The sequence below is a fragment of the Microcaecilia unicolor genome, chromosome 3 (genome assembly GCF_901765095.1).
Source record: "Microcaecilia unicolor chromosome 3, aMicUni1.1, whole genome shotgun sequence".
Taxonomy (NCBI): domain Eukaryota; kingdom Metazoa; phylum Chordata; class Amphibia; order Gymnophiona; family Siphonopidae; genus Microcaecilia; species Microcaecilia unicolor.
In genome coordinates, this window is record NC_044033.1 from 172713472 (window position 1) to 172740850 (window position 27379).

General features: G+C 45.8%; 1 protein-coding gene across 1 annotated transcript in view; it reads left to right on the plus strand.

Moving 5' to 3' along the window:
* AGAP2 (ArfGAP with GTPase domain, ankyrin repeat and PH domain 2) overlaps positions 1-27379 on the plus strand; it is a 503122-nt gene that overhangs the window by 288833 nt on the left and 186910 nt on the right. The window lies entirely within an intron of this gene.

Sequence of the window (27379 nt, forward strand, 5' to 3'; positions counted from 1 at the left end):
TAGTCCAATAAAATGGTATTTTATTTTCTATATTTGTTTTATTTCTATTTGTTAATTTGTAAAGTGGTGATCGGATTTGTTAGTTTTTTCAAATTTTATATTTTGCACAGTACTAGGGGACATTTTCTGTTTCTGTGGTGTTGCATTGTATGCAGAGTCTGACATCGGGGGTTCAGTTTAATTTTTGTCTAAATAGAAAGTTTATGATTACTTATTCTATAGTGGATTAGGGTGTATCTATGTTTGTGAAAAAGACATGGCTTTCGGTTGGCATTGACTGTACAGGATCGACGATCTGTACTAATCTGTCTGTTTTCATTTTACAATAGGTGAATTGATGTTCTAGTGCTCACTGTAGCGATTAAGATGCTTGTGTGACTTGTAGAAATGACTGCTTATGGTATGGTAGAATTGCGCTATAGGTCCTGAGTGTTTTGTATTCTCGGTATGCCTAGTACTGGATTTGGGGGGGGGTGTTAAAAATGACCGGCCCCGGGTGTCAACTACCCTAGCTACGCCACTGGAATGAACTAAAATAGGGAAATGTTTCTCAGGGGTAGATGCATCAAGCAAACGTAAAAAAATCAGCGCTGCGTATGCCTTGTAGCGCTATAGAAATGCTAAATAGTAGTAGTAGTAGTAAAATCAAAATCGTTAAAGGCCCTAACGATTTTTAAAAAACGAAGAATGCACCAAAAAAAAAAGTCACACATGCTCAGATCGGTATAGAAACGTACAATGTATCAAAGAATCACAATACACATCGTTAATCGGCCCCCAAATCATGCGCAGAGCAGCCAAGCGTTATGTTAGCTGCTCTGCGCATGCCACAAACAGTCAAAACACAGTCAAATCACATGGCTCCCAAATCAAAACAAAAATAAAAAAAAAAGGGTCGGGAGGGGGCAAGGGCGCTCATCAGGAGCGTCCTGTACGGACGGCCTTGCCCCCCCCCCCCCCGCTGCTCCCCACTTTCCGCCGCTCCCCCCACCCCGAAAAAGCAAAATTCAAGCAGCCCCTGCCCCCCTCCCTTCCTCACTACTCTCTCACCTCAGCTCCGCCTCCCGACATCCTCCGTTCTGTGCCCCGCCCCCTTTTGGGGTCGTCGCCGCCATTCCCCTCCTCCATCGGGCCCCCCTCCCTCTTACCGGGCCCGTGCAGCGCCTCTCTCCTCTGTCCGAAGGCGCTGCACGGGCAAGAAGAAAGCTGATGCCTGCCTTCGCCCAGCTTCGATGGCGCGTCTTTCTCCTGCTGGGCCCGCCCCTGTCTGACGTCGGTAACCTACGCCCCCCTCCCTTCCTCACTACTCTCTCACCTCAGCTCCGCCTCCCGACATCCTCCGTTCTGTGCCCCGCCCCCTTTTGGGGTCGTCGCCGCCATTCCCCTCCTCCATCGGGCCCCCCTCCCTCTTACCGGGCCCGTGCAGCGCCTCTCTCCTCTGTCCGAAGGCGCTGCACGGGCAAGAAGAAAGCTGATGCCTGCCTTCGCCCAGCTTCGATGGCGCGTCTTTCTCCTGCTGGGCCCGCCCCTGTCTGACGTCAGTAACCTACGTAGGTTACCGACGTCAGACAGGGGCGGGCCCAGCAGGAGAAAGACGCGCCATCGAAGCTGGGCGAAGGCAGGCATCAGCTTTCTTCTTGCCCGTGCAGCGCCTTCGGACAGAGGAGAGAGGCGCTGCACGGGCCCGGTAAGAGGGAGGGGGGCCCGATGGAGGAGGGGAATGGCGGCGACGACCCCAAAAGGGGGCGGGGCACAGAACGGAGGATGTCGGGAGGCGGAGCTGAGGTGAGAGAGTAGTGAGGAAGGGAGGGGGGCAGGGGCTGCTTGAATTTTGCTTTTTCGGGGTGGGGGGAGCGGCGGAAAGTGGGGAGCAGCGGGGGGAGGCAAGGCCGTCCGTACAGGACGCTCCTGATGAGCGCCCTTGCCCCCTCCCGACCCTTTTTTTTTATTTATTTATTTATGTGTTTTCTGACGTCCTTTGGACCAATCACAGCGCTTTTAGCTCTGCTAATGCGCTGGGATTGGCTCAAAGTTTGTTTATTTTTTCACTTAATGATTTTTCCTGGCACAGAGCTGTCCTAACGAGTGGTCCAGACCTCTCGTTAGATTTCCTGCCTTTTTCCTGCGTAAAGGCAATCGGAAAAGGTTAGTGCATGTCGTTTCAATGGGGTTTTCACACTAATTGCTCATCTCCATTCCGTTTTCGTTAGCTGCTGGCTTCCTCGGTAAAAGCCCTTTGATGCATGCAACGGATCAAATTTTCCTCGTTGGAGAGTCATTAAAGGCTCATTTAGCTTTAGTGCATCTGCCCCTCAGATAGCAAGGCACAACGTTTATCACACCATTGACCTGAGGTTTCAACGATAAAGAGATGTCCAAAAGAATGGCAAGTGATTAGATACTTTTTCCACCTTCATTTGATCCTATAAAATCTGTGTGTCAAAAATTCTTGCATCCAATTCAACATTTTACAAGCAATACTCAGAAAACTCAATTTATATAGCAAAATATGATCAACTGTGTTGAATGCTGCCATGAGATCAAACTGTAAGAGGATTCATGCTTTATCACCTTCACGTCTGTCGTAATTTCCAACAACATTGATTCTGTTGAGTGAAAAGGCTTAAAACCAAACTATAAAGAATGTAAACAATTAAATTTAATCCAAGAGAGGAGAAGCAACAAAGATCCGTAAATCACAGCAGTCAAGGAACAGAACAGATCACAATCAAGGAGGAGAAACTCTGTCAGAACCCTTGCAGCTGCTAGGAGTGATTCAGTGCTGCTGCTTGTTATATTATCTACTACTTGGTGTATGTGCTCTAAGGGACCCTAGTAGTGTAAAGTAAAGCCCCTGACGCAGCCTGTTGAGAGGCGAAACTTGTCCACATCTGGTCGTTTTTAAATAAAGTTGTGTGTTTTCTGAACCTTGATTGTGTTCTTTGACAACAATTAAATTTAGTCAGATAATCTGACAGTAACTCTGCCACATAATCTTCAAATAGTTTGGCAAATAAAGGAATACTGGCTGCAGGCCTATAATTAACTGGTTGATTTAAATCTACATCTTTGAGAATCGGTGTTAAAATTATACCACCCAAAGTAAATGGAAAGACCCTGCCTGCTAAAAATAATTCTTAAAAGAAATAAGCCATTTTATTATCGACTCTAGGGGCGTTGTCCATCAAGGGGTCCTTTTACAAAGGCACACTAGCGTTTTTAGCACATGCTAAAAATAAGTGTGCACTAAACTCTAGAGATGCCCATATATTCCTATGGATGTCTCTAGCATTTAGCGTGTGCTAATCATTAAAACGCTACCGCACCTTTGTAAAAGACCCCTCAAGTAAGCTGGACAGCTATCCAGCAAGCAATTCAATTTAGAAAAATTTTTCAGCAAAGATTTAATTTTAACAATTGTAATAGGAGGAATGACAGACCATAGTCTATCAGCTGGATAGCAGTCAAATTCATTTTGAACGGAAGAACTAATTACTAGATCAAAACTGGAACAATATAAAGCCTTAATTTTTTGAATTTGAATTTGTGGTTGTTAATGTATGAAACAGATTAAAAAGCTTCTTTTGATCTAAAAGACTATCATCTATCTGAGAAGTATAATTTGCACACTTAGCTAACTGAACAGCAACTTTATATTGTTTAAAAGCCCTCTTTCATTTCTCTTTCACAGTTGAATTCTTAGTTCTTCTCCATGAATGCTCCAGCCTACAACATGCTCTTTTCAATTCATTCAGTTCCTTAGTGTACCAAGGAACCTGTGTTTAATCAATCTTGATTTAGTAATCGACAGAGATAGAGTATCAACTGTAGAGAAGAGGACACTATTCCGAGTATCCAAATCATCCAAAATATCATTTAAATCTACTTGAGAAAGTACAAGGTTCCAAAATTCAACTAGTTCTATTCTTTGTTTAGTTAATAAAATAGTTGAAACAGAAGAACTAACAGACTACGACACAAAGTGTAAAATCTACGAGGAAGTGATCCAACCAAGGAATAGCTATCCAGTTGATAGCACCAATTTTAAAATCTAAAGGAGATTTACTAAAAACTGACAACCAGTCAAGAACGTGTTCTTTCTCATGAGTAGCTTGAAAATCACAAACTGATATATTGACTAATTATCTAACATAAAAAGAAAATCAATAACATTCAAATCCTCTCTATTATCCAAATGAAGATTGATGTCACCTAGTAGCACTAAGCTTAATGGTTTAAGTTTTAAAAAAGCTTCCCAAACGAAGCTATTAACCTGAGGCTTTATAATCATTGAGGAGGCCAAAATCATTCTTAGGACCCTTGATATTTTTTGTCCCCTGAATTGGATTTCTTCAGAGCTAGGAATAAATATTGGAACATTATTCAAATTCAGACCAAACCAAAGAATTTAATTTGTCTGTATTAAGTTTAAGTTGAACATACATGTACCAAGGGCAGGGCGTGCGGTCAGTGTCAGCTCCGCCGGTCTCCTGCCCCTCTGACATTACTTCCTGTTCCGGAGCAGGAGACTGGCAGACCTGACAGCCGCACAACTGCTCCGTGCACCCTTTTGCTAGGAGGAAGGGTTATAGGTGTGCCTCGAGGGGGTGTAGGTGTGGCACTCCTCGGGGGGGGGGGAGGGGGTGACGCACCTCAGGGGCACAGTGGTGACTCGCCCCGGGTGGCAAGGAATCTGGGTACGCCACTGAACAGACGAAGACCATTTGCCAATTTTGTCAGTCCGGCTAATAACATTACTGTAGGTAACCTGCAAATCCCAATGAACTGGAACCAATAAAAATATGTTATCAGAGTAAGATAATAATTGTTCAGCCAAATTCAATGCAATAGACATCTCTGAGACCTGGTGGAAGGAAGATAACCAATGGGACACTGTTATACCAGTGTATAAATTATATTGCAGTGATAGGGTGGATCAAATTCGTGGAGGGGTAGCATTATACATTAAGGAGGGCCTTAAATCGAATAGACTAAACATTTTGCAGGACACAAAACATATCCAGAAATTCCTATTGATAGAAATTCCATGTTCAAAGGGGAAAATGATTCTGATAGGAGTATACTACTGTCCACCTGGCTAGAATGAACAGACAGATGTAGAAATGTTATCAGATATTAGGGAGGCTAACAAACTGGGCAACAATAATGGATGATTTCAATTAACCCGATATTGACTGGGTAAATATAACATTAAGGCATGCTATGAAGATAAAATTCCTTGATGAAATCGAGGACTGCTTTATGGAGCAGCAGCTAGTTCAGGAACCAACAAGAGCCAGGCAGGAGCAGGGCTGGTCCTAGAGGAGTGCATGATCTGGGGCAGGAGGTAATGGTGCTGGGGCCACTTGATAACATTGGTCATAACACGATCAGATTTGATATAATCTCTGGAATAAATACACACAGGAACTACAACATGTTAGCATTTAGTTTTCAAAAAGAAGACTATGATGAAATGAGAAAAAAGGTTAAAAAAACCTTAGAAGAGCAGCTGCAAAGGTCAAAAATTTACATCAGGCATGGATGCTATTCAAAAATATTATCCTGGAAGCCCAGACCAGATATAATCCATGTATTTAAAAAAAAAAGGAGGAAGGAAGGCCAAACGACAACTGGCATGGTTAAAAAGTGAGGTGAAGGAAGCTATTAGAGCTAAAAGAAAATCCATCAGAAAATGGAAGAAGGATTCAACTGAAAATAATAGGAAACAGCATAAGAAATGGTAAGCCAAATGCAAAGCGCTGATAAGGAAAGCAAAGAAGATTGTGTTGGAGGTATATTAGAAGCAAGTAACCAGTAAAGAATCAGTTGAACCACTAGATGATCGAGGGGTAAAAGGAGCACTTATGGAAGACAAGGCGGTAGTGGAGAGATTAAATGAATTCTTTGCTTCAGTCTTCACCGAGGAAAATGTGGGAGAGATACTAGTGCCAGAAATGGTATTCAATGCTGATGAGTCAGAGAAACTGAAACAAATCTCTGTAAGCCTGAAAGATGTGATGGGTCAATTTGACAAATTGAAGAGTACCAAATCACCTACCCCAGATGGTATACATCCTAGAGTACTGATAGAGCAGAGCTATTGTTAGTAATTTGGAAGCAATAAACTGGTTACTTGATCATCTCAAAGAGCTGTTAAAAACGGACTCTCTTCCTCCTGATATGGGCAAAATTGTTCTCTCTTCACTGTTGAAGAGATTGGGCTAAATGTAACATTGCCTGCAAACTACCATCAAGTGGCAAGCACTCGTTTTTACTAAAGTATTAGAAACCTACATCAGTAAACAACTCTCTTTATATGTGGAAAGGTTTTCTATATTACACTGGTCACAATTTGGTTCCAGATCGTCACATAGTATGGAAACATTGCAGCTAGTTCTAACTACATATGTCAAACAACACCTATGCAAAGGTGACTAAGTAATTCTCCAATTCGTTATATCAGTGGCATTCGATGCAGTTGACCACACATTGCTACTCAAACGCCTGGACCAGATAGGAATAACAGGGGCAGTGATCAAATGGTTCAGCGAATTCTTTTCAAATCGAAGCAAAACAACCAACTTTCCAACTACTGGTCTCCTAACTGCAGGGTCCCGCAGGGATCTACCTTCTCACCTGTTCAGTCTCTTGCTTGATTCTTCACTCACCTTCTCTTCCCATATTAACCAGCTATGGAAGAAAACTTATTCAAAATGAGACAGCTACGTCTAGTCAGATAATTCTTCAAACAAAAGCCCTTTGCACTACTAGTCCAAATGTTAGTTCTACCTTACTTGGATTACTGTAACGTTCTATTTCTTGGTATTGTGTGTCAATATCAGAAAAAACTGCAAAGCATACAAAATACAGCTGCTAGACTAATGTATAGATTGAATAGATATACTAGTGTTTCAACTCATCTTAACAAACTGCACTGGCTTCCCATATCAGAAAGACTCAGGTTCAAAGCTGCTTGTTTAGTTTTTCAAATCTTACAGGGTTTCATCTCTGAACTGCTCACTAAGACCACTTCACTATGTTTGGTCTAGTCTAACAGACTGAAATTACAGCTGATGCTAGTGTCACCGTTTCAAAAGACAATCTGACATCAGAAGATGTTCAGCTCTCTATTCCCAGTACTTGGAGTTAAAATATGGAACTCTCCACCTATTGCCATCAAAACAGAAAACAGCTACTTTAGCTTCAGGAAGAGGCTAAAAACCTTTTTATTCCCAAAGACTGCTTCATAACAATCCATTGACTTCAACCTCCTATTATCATCCATTATCCTTTCCTATAATGTTTTTGGTCTCGTGCATTACACCAATGGTCTCCATTGTTCTCATACCTCACACTAACATCGGCTTTTGTCTCACCTAGTATGTAAACTGCACTGAATCCTGGAAAGGGGATATTAGCGGTATGCAAAAATTGGTTTGATTTGATTTGAATATATAATTTATCTTTACAATCCAACATGATACCAGAAGGTTGGAGGGTGGTCAATGTAACACAATTTTTTTTAAAGGGTTCTAGAGGTGATCCGGGAAAATATAGACTGGTGAGCCTGATGTGGTGCCGGGTGAAATGGTAGAGACTATTATAAAGAACAAAATTACAGAGCATATTCATAAGCATGGATTAATGAGACAAAGCCAACATGGATTTAGTGAAGGGAAATCTTGCCTCACCAATCTAATACATATCTTCGAAGGAGTGAATAAACATGTGGATAAAGATGAGCTTGTCAGTATTGTGTATCTGAATTTTCAAAAGGCATTTCACAAAGTACCTCATGAAAGACTCCTGAGGAAAGAATTAATGGAATAGGAGATAATGTCCTATTGTGGATTAAGAACTGGTTAAAGATAGAAAACAGAGAGTAGGGTTATATGGTCAGTATTTGCAATGGAGAAGGGTAGATAGTGGGCTTCCTCAGGAGTCTATGCTAGGACTAGTGCTGAACGATTCACTCACAAGTTTTTTGATTGAATTTGATTCACTCATGTAAACTGGTTTTTCGATTCGATTCAGCGTAACTGAAATATAGGGGCCCATTTCCTCAGATCTATGCTAATATTATAACAGACAGAGTAATCCAAACCAGCATCAGCAATTGAACATTTTAAACGTTCAAGAAAGCATTTGCAATAACAGGTTAAATTTACCAGCCTCTGCTTCTCTAAAATGTCTACACTTAATCTCCATAATTACTGCTCAGTTTTAAAATTAAGTTCAAAACATACCCTACCACCACCACCACCACCACAAAAAAGTAGGACATAATATCAAATTCAAATGTATGTTTTCATAAAACAGTGACTAGATAAAGGACAGAACTTCTGCATAAAGGAAGCCCTTCCCTCATTATTCAATAGCTCTCTGTGAAATAGTAGTAATAAAAAAAGGGAAGTGCATTTTTATAATATACCGCTACATTCCACAAAACAAAAGGAGCAAGTTCCCACATGCCATCTTTTTCTTTTAATACAGTCCATTGGTTTGATGACTTATACTGTGCCAAAACTGGAAATATAGTGAGACAGAATAATAGAATTCAGTAACATCCAAAATGTATTAATTAACAATAATTGTGTTTGTATTTGGGTAATAACTAAGAAAATGCTGTTATCAAATTATATTAGGAATCTTGATGTTGACTTGGTTAACTTCATCAATATACAAACACACAGCCATGAAACAACCAGACTTGAAGAAGAAATAAATATATATCACAGAAAGAAATCTCTGCACTAATATAACATGTGCTAGGGTATCCCTATAACCAGCCCCTCCAAATGATACACTGATTACAATTTATAGCAAATTACTATTTTACCTATGAAAAGTTATTTAATTATTATATTTCCTCTGTGTATATCTGTATGCTGCACAAGCTGGCATGTTTGAAAATATAAGCGAGATTAAATAAAAATCTACCAACAATAAAGAACGACAACGTGGATGCAGCAGCTCATAGGTTGGTGTGCTCTGTTTTGAGCGTATGGGGATGACAGCTGTGTGGGGGAGGGGAAACAGATTTCAAGGACTCTTTATAGGCGGCTTGGCACAGCTTCCAGTCCCGCCCCCCTGTTGTCACTTCCTCCTGTTCTGAGGCAGGCAGCCTTTGTCAATAGAGAGACTGACCCTGAGTAAGCTAGTTTATCTTCTTGTCGATGCTGCTGCTGAGGCAAGCAGCAGCAGCAGCTTGGGTCACAGTGGGAGGGAGAGAGGGAAGCAGCTGCAGCGGCTTCTGTGACAGCGAGCAAAAAGTGGAAGGGAAGCAGCAGCAGCAGCTTGGTGACAGTGGGAGGGATGTGGAGAAGTCTCGAATTGGGACTCCCAATTTTTTTCTGAAACAAATTGATTTAAATTGATTCGCCCAAAATGAATCGACAAATTGTGAATTGGACAGCACTAGTTGGGACCGCTTCTTTTTAACATATTTATAAATGATCTAGAGATGGGAATGATTAATGAGGTAATTAAATTTGCTGATGACACAAGGTTATTCAACTTTGTTAATTCGCAAGAGGATTGTGAAAAATTGCAAGAGGACCTTAAAAGACTGCTAAACTGGGCTTCCAAATGGCAGAAGACGTTTAATGTGAGCAAGTGCAGTATGATGCATATGGGAAAGAGGAACCCAAACTATAGCTACATAATGTAAGGTTCCACATTAGCTTGACATCTGATAAACATGTACAGTACTGTTTATTATACTTACAGTATACAGTCTCCGTTGACTGATGTTAGGCTTCTTGAAGTAATCAGTTATAGTCCTCTGTACACTGTTGGGTCTGTGAGTTCCATATACTACGTCTGTCAGATGGTAAAAACTGTCATAGCACTGACATCCAGTGGCCTCCAGATAGGCCCGCACAGTGTTGACTCTCCAGCGCTCTTGCAAAAGTGACAGGAGGAGGTTGTTGAATTTCGTCAGCATGTACCTCGCTGCTCATTTCATCCTCTGTTTCATCATCAGCCGTTGTTGCCTGCGTGTAGGCGCATATCTCGACATCAGTGCTGTCGTCAGCTGTTTCTAGATCATAATCAACAGCTACATAGCGATGAAACTCCTCTTCAGTAAAATCGGCTCGGATGTCAATAACCTCCGCTCATTCTGCCTCGCCTCACCCTATGCTTGGAACAACCTTCCTGAACCCTTACGCCAAGCCCCCTCCCTGCCCGTCTTCAAGTCTTTGCTTAAAGCCCACCTCTTCAATGCTGCGTTCGGCACCTAAACCTTACCGTTCAGTAAATCCAGACTGCCCCAATTTGACTGCCCCTATCGGACCGACCGTTCACTTGCTATTAGATTGTAAGCTCTTTGAGCAGGGACTGTCTTTCTTTGTTAAATTGTACAGCACTGCATAACCCTAGTAGCGCTCTAGAAATGTTAAGTAGTAGTAGTAGTAGTAGAAGTCACTGCCCAGGAAAAGGATCTAGGTGTCATCGTTGGTGATACGTTGAAACCCTCTGCTCAGTGTGCAGTGGTGGCAAAGAAAGCAAATAGAATGTTAGCAATTGTTAGGAAAGGAATGGAAATAAATGAGTGTTATAATGCCTTTGTATTGCTCCATGGTGCGACTGCATCTCAAATACTGTGTGCAATTCTATTCACCCTACCTCAAAAGATATAGCAGAATTAGAAAAGGTACAGAGAAGGGCGACAAAAATGATAAAGGGGATGGGATAACTTCCCTATGAGGAAAGGCTAAAGCGGCTAGGGCTTTTCAGCTTGGAAAAGAGATGGCTAAGGGAAGATATGATAGAGGTCTATAAAATATTGAGTGGAGGTGAACACGTAGACATGAATCACTTGTTTACTCTTTCCAAAATTACTAGGACTAGGAGAAATGCAATGAAGCTTCTAAGTAGTACTTTAAAAAAACAGTAAATATTTGTTCACTTAACTTGTAATTAAACTCTGGAATTCATTGCCAGAGAATGTGGTAAAAGCAGTTAACTTAGCAGGGTTTAAAAAAGGTTTGGATAATTTCTTAAAAGAAAAGTCCATAAGCCATTATTCAGATGGATTTGGGAAAATCCACTGCTTATTTCCAGGATAAGCAGCATACATTTTTTTGTTTTACTCTCTTTGGATCTTGCCAGGTACTTGTGACCTGGATTGGCCACTGTTGGAAACAGGATACTGAGCTTGATGGACCTTTAGTCTGTTCCAGTATGGCAACGCTTATGTTCTTTTGTTCTTATCAAAAGGATGGAGCTGACCAAAACAAAATATTTACAAATAGAAGCAAACCTTCAAAATATTGGTGGAAGGCTCATAGTTTAGCCAATAAAATTCCTTATCTGGAAGCCCTAATAGAGGACTTGAGCTTTGACATTGTGGCTATTACAGAGACATGGTTTAATGAGTCTTCTGAAAGGGATAGCGCCATACCTAACTATGACATATTCAGGAGGGACAGAGTTGGTAAAAAAGGAGGAAGAGTAGCTTGTTTTAAAGACAGTATTAAAGCATCTGAAATGCAGGAAGCGTGTCAAAAAGTGGAAGCCCTGTGGATTATGTTGGAAAGAGCAAATGAAACTCTTATCCATATTGGTGTAGTCTACAGACATCCGACTGAAATGGATGAAATGGACAGAGACTTGATCGATGATATTGCTTGGGGGGGGGGGGGGGGGGCAATAATACTGGGTGGCTTCATTCTGCTTTGTGGATTGGAGTATCCTGTCTTTAAATCTGAAAAAAATAGAAAGATAGTGAATGCTCTGCAAGAGATGTTTTTATAGAAAGAGCTCTCTGAGTATTGCTGAAAGCAAAATGAAATAAGTGTTTAGCTCTGAGCTCATTTTTTGGTGATTTTTAAGTATTAATAGATTTTCATAAGTCACAAAAAGTTACAAAAAGACGGTTTAAATGTTTAGAATTGCTCCATAAAAAATACTTGAGCGTTTTTAAGACCAAAGAAAGAAACTTGAACCGCATTAGAGAGAAAAGAAAAGTTACATGATGGAATTTTGTCTTGCAGTTTCTGAGGTCCTTTTTCTCCCTCAGTAATATGATGTGAAGATTAAACAACTGCTTTTACTTTTAGTCCTTATTGGAGGTTGGCACTGAGATTATCTGCATTGTATTGTGGAATGATGAGACTCAAAAAGATTTCAAAACTCATATCTCTGCTATTGTTAAGAAATAATTTTTGTGCTTCATCAAATACATCTTGCAAGATCTCTTTTCAATAAATCCGCGTTTTTATTCAGTCTCTTATAATTTCACTCCTTGAGTACTGTAACTGTCTCCTTCATGGCCTACCATTATATCAGTTACGCAGATTACAGTTGTTTCAAAATACAGCTTTGAAATAAATATATGGTGCGAAAACGTTCGACAGTGTTTCCCTTCTCTTTTAGACAGAATACTGGTTACCTATACAATACCAAATTGCCTATTAAGACCTTTCAAATTCTTCACTATGGTCTCCCACTTTTCTTAGTCAAACATCTCATACCTTATTCTCCAACCCGTACTTTATGTTCCTCCCTACATCATCTCCAAGTGGTACCTTCATTCCTCCAAGTACATTCACATTTTGCAAGAACCACTTCATTCTTACTTGTTTCACCTACTGTCACGGATACAGGATAGAGTCCTTGGGTCGCGGCCGGATGCCAACTGTGGCAGACATGTCCCCCAGGCTGGCACAGGGCAGTAATTTTGTCAATGTAAGTCAAGGCAGGAACTTGAGGCAGATAGGACTAGAACAAGGCAGGAGAAGACAAACAAGACTAAGCAGGATCAGACAGACAGGACTAGGCAAGACAAGGCAAAAAATGAATATGGGCCAGGCTAGTCAAGACTGACAAGACAGGAACTGGATCCAGACGAAGCAAGGTGAAGCAAGGTAACAGGGCTAGAAATAGGCAGGACAAGACAAAACAAGGAAATAAGGCGAGAACTGGGTGAGAACTGGATCTGGACACGACAAAGTGCAACACAAGACAAGGCAAGGACTAGAACTAGGCAAGGCAAAACAGACAAGACAGGACTAGAGCTTGGTAGGAAATCAGAGGCAAGGCAGGACTGGAGTTGTGCAGGAACTCTGAGGCAAGGCAGGACTGGAGTTGTGCAGGAACTCTGAGGCAAGGCAGGACTGGAGCTTGGCAGGAACTCAGAGACAAGGCAGGACTGGAGCTTGGCAGGAACTCGGAGACAAGGCAGGACTGGAGCTAGGCAGGAACTTAGGCAAGGCTGGGTCCAAGGCTAGCAAAACTGGGTCTTAGCACGGCAGGAGCAGGAACATGACAGGAGCTTGGAGACACACAAGGCATGAAGTCCTCTTGCGAAGGCAAGAAAGAGAGGCCGGAACCTCCCTTACTAGGCCGGAAGTGGGGCTCTCCCTGGTGTTCCAGAACTTCCAGCTGTAGACTCTACAAAAGTGGGTCTTTGGCTCGCGCACGCCCTAGAGAATCTTGCCCCACAGGCCACAGGAAATGGCAGAGAAGAATGCCGAGGGATCCCGCCCGTATAAACACCAATAGGTCGGTCACGGGTCACAGCAAGAGCTGTGACAATACCTCCTCCTCAAAGGCCTCCTCCTCTCAGTCCAGGGAAGAGAGTCACAGGAAGCAGGTGTTGGTGCCTTCTCAGGAACACAGAAGCAAGAATGACAGACTTCCAAGAGTTGTCCTAAAAACCGTTGGCTATTCTGAAATCAAAGGGGTCCTAGACCACATCCATATGGTACAGTTCTTGTACATGAAACACAAGATTGAAGACATCTGTTTTCATGGGGACCTTGGCCTTATAATCAGCCATGGCTAAATGTGAGCAAGCTGCTCCAAAGAAGCTTCCTTTTCAGCTGGAGATCTGCAGCATCCTTGTTCTCCCGAGGGGAAGAACACTTTTCTACTTGCTGGAACTGGTCCAAATGAATGGCTAGATCCTGGGCAGAACTAGACAAGGCTGAGGCAAACCTAACTGGAGACAAGATACTGAGCCAGGACTGGATCGAATACAAGACCAAGGCAGAAAAACCTATAGTATGCCAAACCTCACCCCACAAGACAGGACTGGATTGAAGACAAGACCAAGGCAGGAAAACCAACACCAGACAAGTCATCGGGCTCATGGCCTTCGCAATCTGTCATGGACACAGGATAGTGTGAGCCCTTGGGATGCAGCCAGACCCCGACTGTGGCATGCAAGTCCCCTGGGCTGGTACAGGGCAAGAATTTAGGCAAGTCAAGGCATGTATTTGAGGCAAGATTGGAACCAAGGCAGGAACTTGAGGCAGGCAGGATCTGAACAAGGCAGGACAAGACTAGGCAAGACAAGGCAGGAAATGAATCTGGACCAGGCTAGGCAAGATAGACAAGGCAGGAACTGGATCCAGACAAAGCAGGGTAAAGCAAGGCAATGGCTAGAACTGGACCCAGACAGGACAAGGTAAGACAAGGAAACAAGACTAGAACTGGATCAAGACAAGGCTAGGCAGGGCAAGAACTGGATCCAGACATGACACAGTGCAACACAAGAAAAGACCAGGACTCAAACTAGACAAGGCAAGGCAAGGCAAAACAAACAAGGCAGGACTGGAGCTTGGCAGGAACTCAGAGGCAAGGCAGGACTGGAGCTGGGCAGGAACTCTGAGGCAAGGCAGGACTGGAGCTGGTTAGGAACTCTTTGCTACTGCAACAGGTGCATCCCTCCTAGGGTGGGGAGCTCATGTAGATGGACTTTACACTCAAGTAGCTTGGTCTTTTCAGGAAAAGGGTCTTCAGATCAACCTCCTGGAACTACGAGCGATCTGGAACGCTCTCAAGGCTGTTAGAGATCGGCTGTCCAACCAAATTATTCTGATTCAGATAGACAATCAGGTTGCTATGTATTACACCAACAAGCAGGGGGCACCGGATCTCACCCTCTGTCTCAGGAAGCCATCTGGATTTGGCTTTGGGCGCGCCGTCACGGCATGTTTCTGGCAGGCGTAAACAACAGTCTGGCCGACAGGTTGAGCAGGATCTTGCAACCTCACGAGTGGTCACTCAACATGGCCGTTGTCCACAAGGTCTTTCGAGCATGGGGCACCCCCTCGGTGGATCTTTTTGCCACTCAGATCAATCACAAAATCCCTCAATTCTGTTCCAGGCTTCAGGCCCACGACATACTAGCGTCAGATGCCTTTCTCCTTCATTGGGGGACAGGCTTTCTGTATGCGTATCCTCCCATACCTCTAGTAGGAAAGACTTTGCTGAAACTCAAGCAAGACCGCGGAACAATGATCCTGGTTGCTCCCTTCTGGCCTCGTCAGATCTGGTTTCCTTCTGGAGTTGTCCTCCGAAGAACCATGAAGATTGAAGTGTTTTCTGACTCTCATCACTCAGAACGAGGGGTTGCTTCTACATCCCAACCTCCAGTCTCTGGCTCTCACGGCCTGGATGTTGAGAGCTTAGAAGTTGCCTCCTTGAGTCTTTCAGAAGGTGTCTCCCGAGTCTTGCTTGCTTCCGGGAAAGATTCCACAAAAACTGTTACTCTTTCAAATAGAGGAGGTTTGCCGTCTGGTGTGACAGCAAGGCCCTAGATCCTTTTTCTTGTCCTACATGGACTCTGCTTGAATACCTTCTACACTTATCAGAGTCTGGTCTCAAGACCAACTCCGTAAGAGTTCACCTTAGTGCAATTAGTGCTTATCATCAACGTGTAGAGGGTAAGCCTATCTCTGGACAGCCTTTAGTTGTTCACTTCATGAGAGGTTTGCTTTTGTCAAAGCCCCCTATCAAACCTCCACCAGTGTCATGGGATCTCAACGTCGTTCTCACCCAGCTGATGAAAGCTCCTTTTGAGCCACTGTATTCCTGCCATCTGAAGTACTTGACCTGAAAGGTCATTTTCTTGGTGGCTGTTACTTCAGCTCGTAGAGTCAATGAGCTCCAAGCCCTGGTAGTGCATGCACCGTATATCAAGTTTCATCATAACAGAATAGTCCTCCGCACTCACCCTAAGTTCTTGCCGAAGGTGGTGTCAGAGTTCCATCTGAACCAGTCAATTGTCTTGCCAACATTTTTTCCCCATCCACATACCCGCCCTGGTGAGGACAAGTTGCACACCTTGGACTGTAAGAGAGCATTGGCCTTTTATGTGGAGCGGACAAAGCCCTACAGACAGTCCGCCCAATTGTTTGTTTCTTTCAATCCCAACAGGAGGGGAGTCGCCATCGTAAAACGCACAATCTCCAATTTGCTAGCAGATTGCATTTCCTTCACTTATGCCCAAGCTGGCCATGTCACGGTTCACAATGTCAGAGCCATGGCTGCATCAGTGGCTCACTTAAAGTCAGCTTCTATTGAAGAGATTTGCAAGGCTGCAACATGGTCATCAGTCCACACATTCACATCTCACTACTGCCTTCAGCAGGATACCTGATGCAACAGTCAGTTTGGGCAGTCAGTGCTACAGAATCTATTCAGGGTTTAGAATCCAACTCCACCCTCCTAGGCCCATTTTTGTTCTGTTCTAGGCTGCACTCTCTCTTAGTTGCGTTTCTTTTCAGGTCAGTCTCTGTTATGTCCTCGCCGTTGCGAGTCCCAGTTGACTAATGTTCATTGTTTTGAGTGAGGCTGGGTGCTAGGGATACCCCATTCGTGAGAACAAGCAGCCTGCTTGTCCTCGGAGAAAGTGAAGATACATACCTGTAGCAGGTATTCTCCAAGGACAGTAGGCTGATTGTTCTCACAAACCCACCCTCCTCCCCTTTGGAGTTGTTTGTTTTGCTTTTTATTAAACAGAGGAGGGCACGCTCGCGTTGCGGGTGGGAAGCCGTTCACGCATGCGCGGTCTGTTCTGCCCATGCGACGGAGCGTTCTGGAGAGTTCTTTGTTTTTGCTATGCAAATTTTGCCGGTCTCCTGAGCTGTCACAGACAACGACCCAATCATGAGAACAATCAGCCTGCTGTCCTTGGAGAATACCTGCTACAGGTATGTATCTTCACTTTTGTTCAGGTTGTACCAAGACTTCTATGCATCGTCTGCAATTAGTACAGAATATGACAATTTGATTGATATTCTCTTTGGGTAGATATGATTTTTTAATCTCCCTTTCTCCGAGGACAAGCAGGCTGCTTGTTCTCACTGATGGGTGACGTCCACGGCAGCCCCTCCAATCCGGAATCTTCTCTAGCAAAGTCTTTGCTAGCCCTCGCGCGCCGATGCGCACTGCGCATGCGCGGCCGTCTTCCCGCCCGAAACCGGCTCGTGCCGGCCAGTCTTCTTTTGTCCGCGCTCGGTACAGTCGTGTATCGCCGTTCACGCCCCTTAAGTTGACCTCGCGCGTCTCCTTTTTGGTTTCGCTACTCAAAAAAAAAAAAAAAAAAAAGAGCGATTTGGAAGAGGACCTTTTCGGTCTTTTTCCTTTTTTCCACTACTTCCAGTTTTTGCCCCGGTAAGTTTTCTTTCGTTTTCGGGGTAGGCCCTTTTCAGGCCTCGGGTCGATTTTTTCTTCCCCTCGTTTTTGGTGCCTACCGCAATTACGAGTTTCGATTTCGCCGGCGAGATTTTTCCGCCCATGTCATCGAAGTCTCCCAGCGGCTTCAAGAAGTGCACCCAGTGCGCCCGGGTAATCTCGCTCACTGACAGACACGCATCGTGTCTTCAGTGTCTGGGGGCTGGGCACCGCCCGCAGGCCTGTAGTCTGTGCTCCCTTTTACAAAAGCGGACTCAGGTAGCGAGATTGGCCCAGTGGAACGTTTTGTTCTCGGGCTCTTCATCGGCATCGGCACCGGGGGTATCGAGTGCATCGACGTCGCCAGCGTCCAGACCTTCATCTTCGGTCGCGATTGCATCGAGTGCATCGAGGCATCGACCCTCTGCATCGGGGCTGAGACATCGGAAGGCTGCGTCGGCGTCGGTGGTACCGGGACCTCGTCTGCTGATGTCGTCGGACGGTGGTGCTTCATCTGGAGTGCAGGTGAGGGCTGTCCATTCCCCTGCTGGTGGCGGTGAGCCTTCGGGTGGGTCTCCCCCTACCCTGAGGGCTCCTGTGGTACAGCCCCCCCGAGACCGACCTTCTTCGGCCTCGGCCCCGAGGAAGCGACGACTGGATTCTACGTCCTCCTCATCGGTGCCGGGAAGCTCCGGTGATGTGCTTCGTCCCAAGAAGTCGAAGAAGCATCGACACCGGTCCCCTTCCCGTGTCGGCACCGAGAGCTCTGGGTCGCCGAGGGAGTCGGCACCCAGCAGGCATCGGCACCGAGAGGACCGCTTACCCTCTGTTCAGGAGGTGTCGATGCGCTCCACTCTGGACAGCCCGGAACAGCCTCCACGCCCGGAACAGACTCTGACATCGACACCTGCATCGGCTTCCACGTCTTTCTCCACAGCCGCTCTGCACGAGAGTCTCCGGGCCGTTCTCCCAGAGATTCTGGGAGAGCTGTTGCGCCCTTCCCCTCCAGTACCGGGGGTGCTTGCGCCACCGGTACCGTCGAGTGAGGCGCCGGCTGGCCCCTTGCCCGGGGTGAGGTCTCCGACATCGGTGCCGCTTACGGTACCGACTGCGGTCGCCTCCCAGGAAGGCTCCCCGACTACGTCGGCGGAGGGAGCTTCGCCGGTGCGGGCGAGGGAGTCTACCTCTCGACGCTCCCACCGTGGCCGCGGTTCCACGAAGTCGAGCCAGGCACGGCTTCAGACACAGGTTCGTGAACTTGTGTCTGATACCGATGGTGAGGCCTCGTGGGAGGAAGAGGAGGACATCAGATATTTCTCTGACGAGGAGTCTGATGGTCTTCCCTCTGATCCCACTCCCTCTCCTGAAAGGCAGCTTTCTCCTCCTGAGAGTCTGTCTTTCGCTTCCTTTGTCCGGGAGATGTCTACGGCCATCCCCTTCCCAGTGGTTGTGGAGGATGAGCCCAGGGCTGAAATGTTTGAGCTCCTGGACTATCCTTCTCCACCTAAGGAAGCATCCACAGTACCCATGCATCATGTCCTCAAAAAGACATTGCTGGCGAACTGGACCAAGCCATTAACTAACCCCCACATTCCCAAGAAGATCGAGTCCCAGTACCGGATCCATGGGGACCCAGAGCTGATGCGCACTCAGTTGCCTCACGACTCTGGAGTTGTGGATTTGGCCCTAAAGAAGGCTAAGAGTTCTAGGGAGCATGCTTCAGCGCCCCCGGGCAAGGACTCTAGAACCTTAGACTCCTTTGGGAGGAAGGCCTACCATTCCTCTATGCTCGTGGCCAAAATTCAGTCCTACCAGCTCTACACGAGCATACACATGCGGAACAATGTGCGGCAGTTGGCGAGCTTGGTGGACAAGCTCCCCCCTGAGCAAGCCAAGCCTTTTCAGGAGGTGGTCAGGCAGCTGAAGGCGTGCAGAAAATTCCTGGCCAGAGGGGTGTATGACACCTTTGATGTTGCGTCCAGGGCCGCTGCTCAAGGTGTGGTGATCCGACCTGGAGAATAGACTCCAGCAGCGGATTGCGGACTCGCCTTGCCGTGCGGATAACATTTTTGGAGAAAAAGTCGAGCAGGTGGTAGAGCAGCTCCACCAGCGGGATACCGCTTTCGACAAGTTCTCCCGCCGGCAGCCTTCAGCTTCTACCTCTACAGGTAGACGATTTTTGGGGGGAAGGAGAACTGTTCCCTACTCTTCTGGTAAGCGTAGGTACAATCCTCCTTCTCGACAGCCTGCGGCCCAGGCTAAGCCCCAGCACGCTCGCTCTCGTCAGCAGCGTGCGCCTCAGCAAGGCCCCTCGGCTCCCCAGCAAAAGCAAGGGACGAGCTTTTGACTGGCTCCAGCAGAGCATAGCCGACATCCAAGTGTCAGTGCTGGGCGACCTGCCAGTCGGAGGGAGGTTGAAAGCTTTTCACCAAAGGTGGCCTCTCATAACCTCCGACCAGTGAGTTCTCCAAATAGTCCGGCAAGGATACACCCTCAATTTGGCCTCAAAACCTCCAAATTGTCCACCGGGAGCTCAGTCTTACAGCTTCCAGCACAAGCAGGTACTTGCAGAGGAACTCTCCGCCCTTCTCAGCGCCAATGCAGTCGAGCCCGTGCCATCCGGGCAAGAAGGGCTGGGATTCTATTCCAGGTACTTCCTTGTGGAAAAGAAAACAGGGGGGATGCGTCCCATCCTAGACCTAAGGGCCCTGAACAAATATCTGGTCAAGGAAAAGTTCAGGATGCTTTCCCTGGGCACCCTTCTCCCCATGATTCAGGAAAACGATTGGCTATGCTCTCTGGACTTGAAGGACGCCTACACGCACATCCCGATGCTGCCAGCTCACAGACAGTATCTGCGATTTCAGCTGGGCACACGTCACTTCCAGTACTGTGTGCTACCCTTTGGGCTCGCCTCTGCGCCCAGAGTGTTCACGAAGTGCTTGGCTGTAGTAGCAGCGGCGCTTCGCAGGCTGGGGGTGCACGTGTTCCCATATCTCGACAATTGGCTGGTGAAGAACACATCCGAGGCAGGAGCTCTACAGTCCATGCAGATGACTATTCGCTTCCTGGAGCTACTGGGGTTTGTGATAAATTACCCAAAGTCCCACCTTCTCCCAGTACAGAGACTCGAATTCATAGGAGCTCTGCTGGATTCTCGGACGGCTCGGGCCTATCTCCCAGAGACGAGAGCCAACAACTTGTTGTCCCTTGTCTCGCGGGTGCGAGCATCCCAGCAGATCACAGCTCGGCAGATGTTGAGATTGTTGGGCCACATGGCCTCCACAGTTCTTGTGACTCCCATGGCCCGCCTTCACATGCGATCTGCTCAATGGACCCTAGCTTCCCAGTGGTTTCAGGCTGCTGGGGATCTAGAAGACGTGATCCACCTGTTCACGAGTTTTCTCAAATCCCTGTATTGGTGGACGATTTGGTCCAATTTGACTCTGGGACGCCCTTTCCAAATTCCTCAGCCACAAAAAGTGCTGACTACGGATGTGTCTCTCCTGGGGTGGGGAGCTCATGTCGATGGGCTTCACACCCAGGGAAGCTGGTCCCTCCAGGAACGCGATCTGCAGATCAATCTCCTGGAGTTACGAGCGGTCTGGAACGCTCTGAAGGCTTTCAGAGATCGGCTGTCCCACCAAATTATCCAAATTCAGACAGACAACCAGGTTGCCATGTATTACATCAACAAGCAGGGGGGCACCGGATCTCGCCCCCTGTATCAGGAAGCCGTCAGCATGTGGCTCTGGGCTCGCCGTCACGGCATGGTGCTCCAAGCCACTTATCTGGCAGGCGTAAACAACAGTCTGGCCGACAGGTTGAGCAGGATTATGCAACCTCACGAGTGGTCGCTCAATTCCCGTGTAGTGCGACAGATCTTCCAGGTGTGGGGCACCCCCTTGGTAGATCTCTTCGCATCTCGAGCCAACCACAAAGTCCCTCAGTTCTGTTCCAGGCTTCAGGCCCACGGCAGACTGGCATCGGATGCCTTCCTCCTGGACTGGGGGGAGGGTCTGCTGTATGCTTATCCTCCCATACCTCTGGTGGGGAAGACTTTGTTGAAACTCAAGCAAGACCGAGGCACCATGATTCTGATTGCTCCTTTTTGGCCGCGTCAGATCTGGTTCCCTCTTCTTCTGGAGTTGACCTCCGAAGAACCGTGGAGATTGGAGTGTTTTCCGACCCTCATCACACAGGACGAAGGGGCGCTTCTGCATCCCAACCTCCGGTCTCTGGCTCTCACGGCCTGGATGTTGAGAGCGTAGACTTTGCCTCTTTGGGTCTGTCGGAGGGTGTCTCCCGCATATTGCTTGCTTCCAGGAAAGATTCCACTAAAAGGAGTTACTTCTTTCTATGGAGGAGGTTTGCCGTCTGGTGTGACAGCAAGGCCTTAGATCCTCGCTCTTGTCCTACACAGACCCTGCTTGAATACCTTCTGCACTTGTCTGAGTCTGGTCTTAAGACCAACTCTGTAAGGGTTCACCTTAGTGCGATCAGTGCATACCATTACCGTGTGGAAGGTAAGCCGATCTCGGGACAGCCTTTAGTTGTTCGCTTCATGAGAGGTTTGCTTTTGTCAAAGCCCCCTGTCAAGCCTCCTACAGTGTCATGGGATCTCAATGTCGTTCTCACCCAGCTGATGAAACCTCCTTTTGAGCCACTGAATTCCTGCCATCTGAAGTACTTGACCTGGAAGGTCATTTTCTTGGTGGCAGTTACTTCAGCTCGTAGAGTCAGTGAGCTTCAGGCCCTGGTAGCCCAGGCCCCTTACACCAAATTTCATCATAACAGAGTACTCCTCCGCACTCACCCTAAGTTCTTGCCAAAGGTTGTGTCGGAGTTCCATCTGAACCAGTCAATTGTCTTGCCAACATTCTTTCCCCGTCCTCATTCCTGCCCTGCTGAACGTCAGCTGCACACATTGGACTGCAAGAGAGCATTGGCCTTCTATCTGGAGCGGACACAGCCCAACAGACAGTCCGCCCAATTGTTTGTTTCTTTTGATCCCAACAGGAGGGGAGTGGCTGTGGGGAAACGCACCATATCCAATTGGCTAGCAGATTGCATTTCCTTCACGTACGCCCAGGCTGGGCTGGCTCTTGAGGGTCATGTCACGGCTCATAATGTTAGAGCCATGGCAGCGTCGGTAGCCCACTTGAAGTCAGCCACTATTGAAGAGATTTGCAAAGCTGCGACGTGGTCATCTGTCCACACATTCACATCTCATTACTGCCTTCAGCAGGATACCCGACGCGACAGTCGGTTCGGGCAGTCAGTGCTTCAGAATCTGTTCGGGGTTTAGAATCCAACTCCACCCCCCTAGGCCCATGTTTTATTCTGTTCCAGGCTGCACTCTCAGTTAGTTGGATAAATTGTTAGGCCAATCTCAGTTATGTCCTCGCCATTGCGAAGCCCAATTGACCTTGGTTGTTGTTTTGAGTGAGCCTGGGGGCTAGGGATACCCCATCAGTGAGAACAAGCAGCCTGCTTGTCCTCGGAGAAAGCGAATGCTACATACCTGTAGAAGGTATTCTCTGAGGACAGCAGGCTGATTGTTCTCACAAACCCGCCCGCCTCCCCTTTGGAGTTGTGTCTTCCCTTCTCTTTGTCTTGCTACATATGAGACTGGCCGGCACGAGCCGGTTTCGGGCGGGAAGACGGCCGCGCATGCGCGGTGCGCATCGGCGCGCGAGGGCTAGCAAATACTTTGCTAGTGAAGATTCCGGATTGGAGGGGCTGCCGTGGACGTCACCCATCAGTGAGAACAATCAGCCTGCTGTCCTCGGAGAATACCTTCTACAGGTATGTAGCATTCGCTATATGGTAAACTTACACTGGCTTTCTGTTGAAGCCGGGTTCTTTCCAAATTGGGTACTATGGCTTTTCCAATTTTAAATGGAACTACTCCATTGTATTTGGTGAATGCAGTCAACCTGAAACTGCATCAGAAATCGGGTCGCTGCATGAAAATTTTCTTTTAAGTTATCCCTCTGTATGGAATATTTAATCTACCAAATCTTTAACTGCTTCTCTTTCTTATGAAATTCCGGTGCTGTGGAACTCATTGCTGGTTGATATAATATTAATGGAAGATTACCTAATCTTTAGGAATTTGCTTAAGACCTTCTTATTTTAGAAATATCTGATGCCTAATTCTAAGTGATTTGAGTGATTATTGTAATTAGGTGTTTTCCTTGTACTTTTTATTAGTATGTACGTGTATCATCTGAATGATTGGTTCTTGTTCTTTTTTTATTTATTCTTACCCGCATTGAGCTATATGTGATATTTGCAATTTATAAGTTTTGTATAATAATATTAATGTGGCTCCACTTCAGTGAGGAACTGTTCTTAAGGAAACCTTGCCCTCACAGGCAGATAGAGCCATTGAAATGGAAAATTCAGTAGCAGTATTAAAAGAACATGATTATGTTTGCTGGGGGTGAGAGATATTGAGACTTTAGACGAGGGTCAAAGGGATTTTGTTTTAAATATGTTATTGGCAGCAAGCTGACTATTGCAAGCCAGTGGTGCTCTGCAACTGGTCCCCAGACTGAGAAATAGAACCTTATCTGGGGGACATGATAAAATATAATAAGCTTACCTGGTTATTGAGTGAAAGGTTTGAAGTAGTGTGGAAGTGATTAGGGGAGGGATTGGGATGAAAACGTAAGGGATCATTGTGGGTGCCTTTGATGTAGAGGGTTCTGGGGGTTTAGTAAACAGGGAAGGCTTCTGGTTTGAGTGGGGAACAAATGACTATACTGGTTATGATCAACACATTTAGGAAGAGAATTGAAGTTCTGCTGGCCCTAGAGAATGGGGTTTTGGGGGTTTGTGAGGTTGTTTCTCCTTGAGGGAAATGAGTTGTTTCTTTTTATGATTGGCTTTGTCAGAATGTTATATGCTCCATTAACCATATTCTGTTTATATCCATCAGTGGGAGTATGGGGGGTAAAGAGGTAGAATATATGGAAGGTAATAAGAGTTAGTGAAGGGCGGTAAAAAGTGGATATGATAGTTTCTGTCTGTTCAAGGTGTGATGGGAGGGTAGGGGATGAGGTACTGTTTGAATTATATGTATGTTTATGTGAGAGAGTTAGTGATCTAGCGGCATGTGTCCCTAAGAACACTCCCTCATTGAGGTTGCAATTTAGTCACCTTACAGCAGGTGGCACTAACCTGCCATTTCAGAGACTGAGTTAGAGGTGTGGGGCTCAGACCGGGAGGTGGTTAAATGCCATGGAACAGAGTGGATCAGGGAAGAGATCCGGAGTGCAGAGATCTCCTGGAGGGAGGCTCCAAGTGAAGGAATCCTCTCCTAAAGTGTTGACTGGGCTGTAGTACCTGTGGGAGAGTCCCAGGGAAGTAAGGAGTGGCCTTATCTCAGAGGTTTGCACCCTGAGTTCCTGAGTGTTGTGAAGTAAACTGCTAAAAGAAAATTGGTTTGTTATCTGATTGACAAGGGAGGTGGAGTTTGAAGGTAAAAAAAGTTCTTATTTGTGAAGGCACAGGGTCTTTGGTTGCCTATACCCCCGCTGGGACCCTTGGAGGAGAAGGGGGGTCCTGGAGTGGCAGAATAAACTTGGTCTGAATTAAGGAGTAATTGCTGCCCCTAATTATGGCAATTGAAGGTGTATGGACTGGAGCTCTGGGTGGGTAAGGGGAACCCAGCCCGAGAACAGGAACCAGAGCAGGGGAAGCCTGTTCAAGGCCAGAGTGCAGCTCAATAAGTGCATCATTGGAAGGAGGACAGCAAAGAGGGTCTGTGCCTGAAGGAGTTGGATTGTGATCAGGAATATCAGAAGCAGCCCTGGATTATTATTGGCCCAAAGGAATTGGTAAAGGACAGGAGATGGTGTAACTGTAAATATTAAAAATTGCAGAGAAAATAAAGGTTGGACAGGAGGATGACTACTGTACAGATGGAGGTATAAATGGTTACACTGCTTGTTGAAAAACAGTTCAGTAAAGTTGAGTTGCATTAAAGGAAATCCTTGGACTGCCGTATGATTCTCTAAAGCGTGAGTTAGGACACTTGCTCCTTGGACTGGTAAAGCATCACTGTGAAGCCCCACTTAATTTCCTAAAAGCCCTGGATTTCTATTCCAGACCATTAACTCACTCCCAAGCTCGACTGGTGAAAGCATTGACTATGTGAGTATGTTGGTAAGCTGAGTGGAGGAAGAAAAAGGTCTGAGTATTAATAATGTGCTCCCGTGTCAGAGTAGTTGTTCGGACCCCGTGGATCTGAGCCAGTGTGGGGTCGTGCCCGGGGGGTTATATGTGGTTGTTAACCAGGGTGGAAGTGAGTCTGTAAAATGAAGAAACTGTCTTGCTTTGATTATGTTCACCAGTAAAGCTTTTCTTTTGACTTTATACTGCTGTTTGCTTCATAGGAGCCAGCTCTGTGGGTGCAAGCACCCCCAATATTGAACAAACTCTTTGCGTCTAGGGAGAGGTTATTTCTACTGGGTTTAGCACCCCCAATAATTTTGAAAAGTTGACTCCTATGCTTTGCCTGTGTTTATGAGGTCCTGCAGCCAGCCACATTACCATAGTTTCTAAAAGAGTTTTGATTATGGGATAGATGGATGTGTAGAGTACTTCTGGAGTGAAACTTGCCCTTCCACCATTGTTCAGTGATGTTAGTGTTGTTATTTTTCTCATATGCTTAATAAAATTTCAATGTTAAAAAAAAGAAAGTAAAAGAAATACCATACCAGGTGGTTCTGAGCCCTTAAATAAGAAATCCAGCAACACAATCAGTAAGGTTTCAACACCATGAAATGGACAAAAGCCATGCTGTTGAAAGTCAAGAAGAGAATGTTCATCACAATAAGCCTACAGGAACTACAAAGATAGTGAGAGATTGTGAAGCACAATGGCCCAATTACTGTTTGGAGAATGGGGTAAGGGTAGGGGCTGTAAGGTTTGAATTCTGGTTTGGGGACTGAATAGATTTGTTGTTTGCAACAATCTCTTCTTGGAGGAGGTGGGAAGAGGGAAAGGTGGACCCAAAGGCCCAGGTTTCTAAGGGCTCCCAAAGGGCCATTCATTTTCTATAGGATCGAGGATAGGTGAGTCTGGTAAAATAGCCTTACTGTAAACTGCTTTTGGGTTCCATAGCATGCACAGTTTTAAGCTGCAGGAAAAATAGATATTCCTATGAGCTTGTTTAGGTTTGTTTCCTGAGCTCTGTACTGCAGAATCTCACCTGATTTATTGATTTATGCTGTTGGGCTATCTTTCATTGAATCAATATTAGAAATTCTCTAGAGACGATATTGTATATGAATTTTGTGGACTGCATGTGACCAAATTTCTGCCAAGGGGCACTTTCTGGTTTTCATACCCATATATATCACCATCTTTGGAGAATTCTTATGTTAATCCAATTAAAAATAACATAGGAATATTAGAAGCCAGGTTTATACTGTGTATGAACTCCCTTCTCCTGTTATTACTTAGTGGAAAGAGGTATAGCTATTAGGAAGAACAGCTTGCTCTGTTTTTACTGATGGGGCTGATCCAGGCTTTCTTTTATCCCATTGCATAAATTGTAACTTCAGCTCATATTTGGAGAATAAAAACTATAGGTCCACTCACGCAACCAGGTAAAACTAGGACCAGATCAACTTTTCCAAAAACAAACCCAGCTAGAGGGACATAATCGAACGAACGGGCACCCATCTCTAAGGACGGCCCCGTAAAGGGGCGTCCCCGACCGTATTATTGAAACAAGATGGGTGTCCGTCTTTCGTTTTGATAATATGGTCGAGGACACCCAAATCTCAACATTTGGGTCGACCTTAGAGATGGCCAACCTTGGTTTTCGCCGATAATGGAATCCAAAGACATCCATCTCAAAAACGGCCAAATCCCATTTGGTCGTGGGAGGAGCCAGCATTTGTAGTGCACTGGGCCCCCTCACATGCCAGGACACCAACCGGGCACCCTA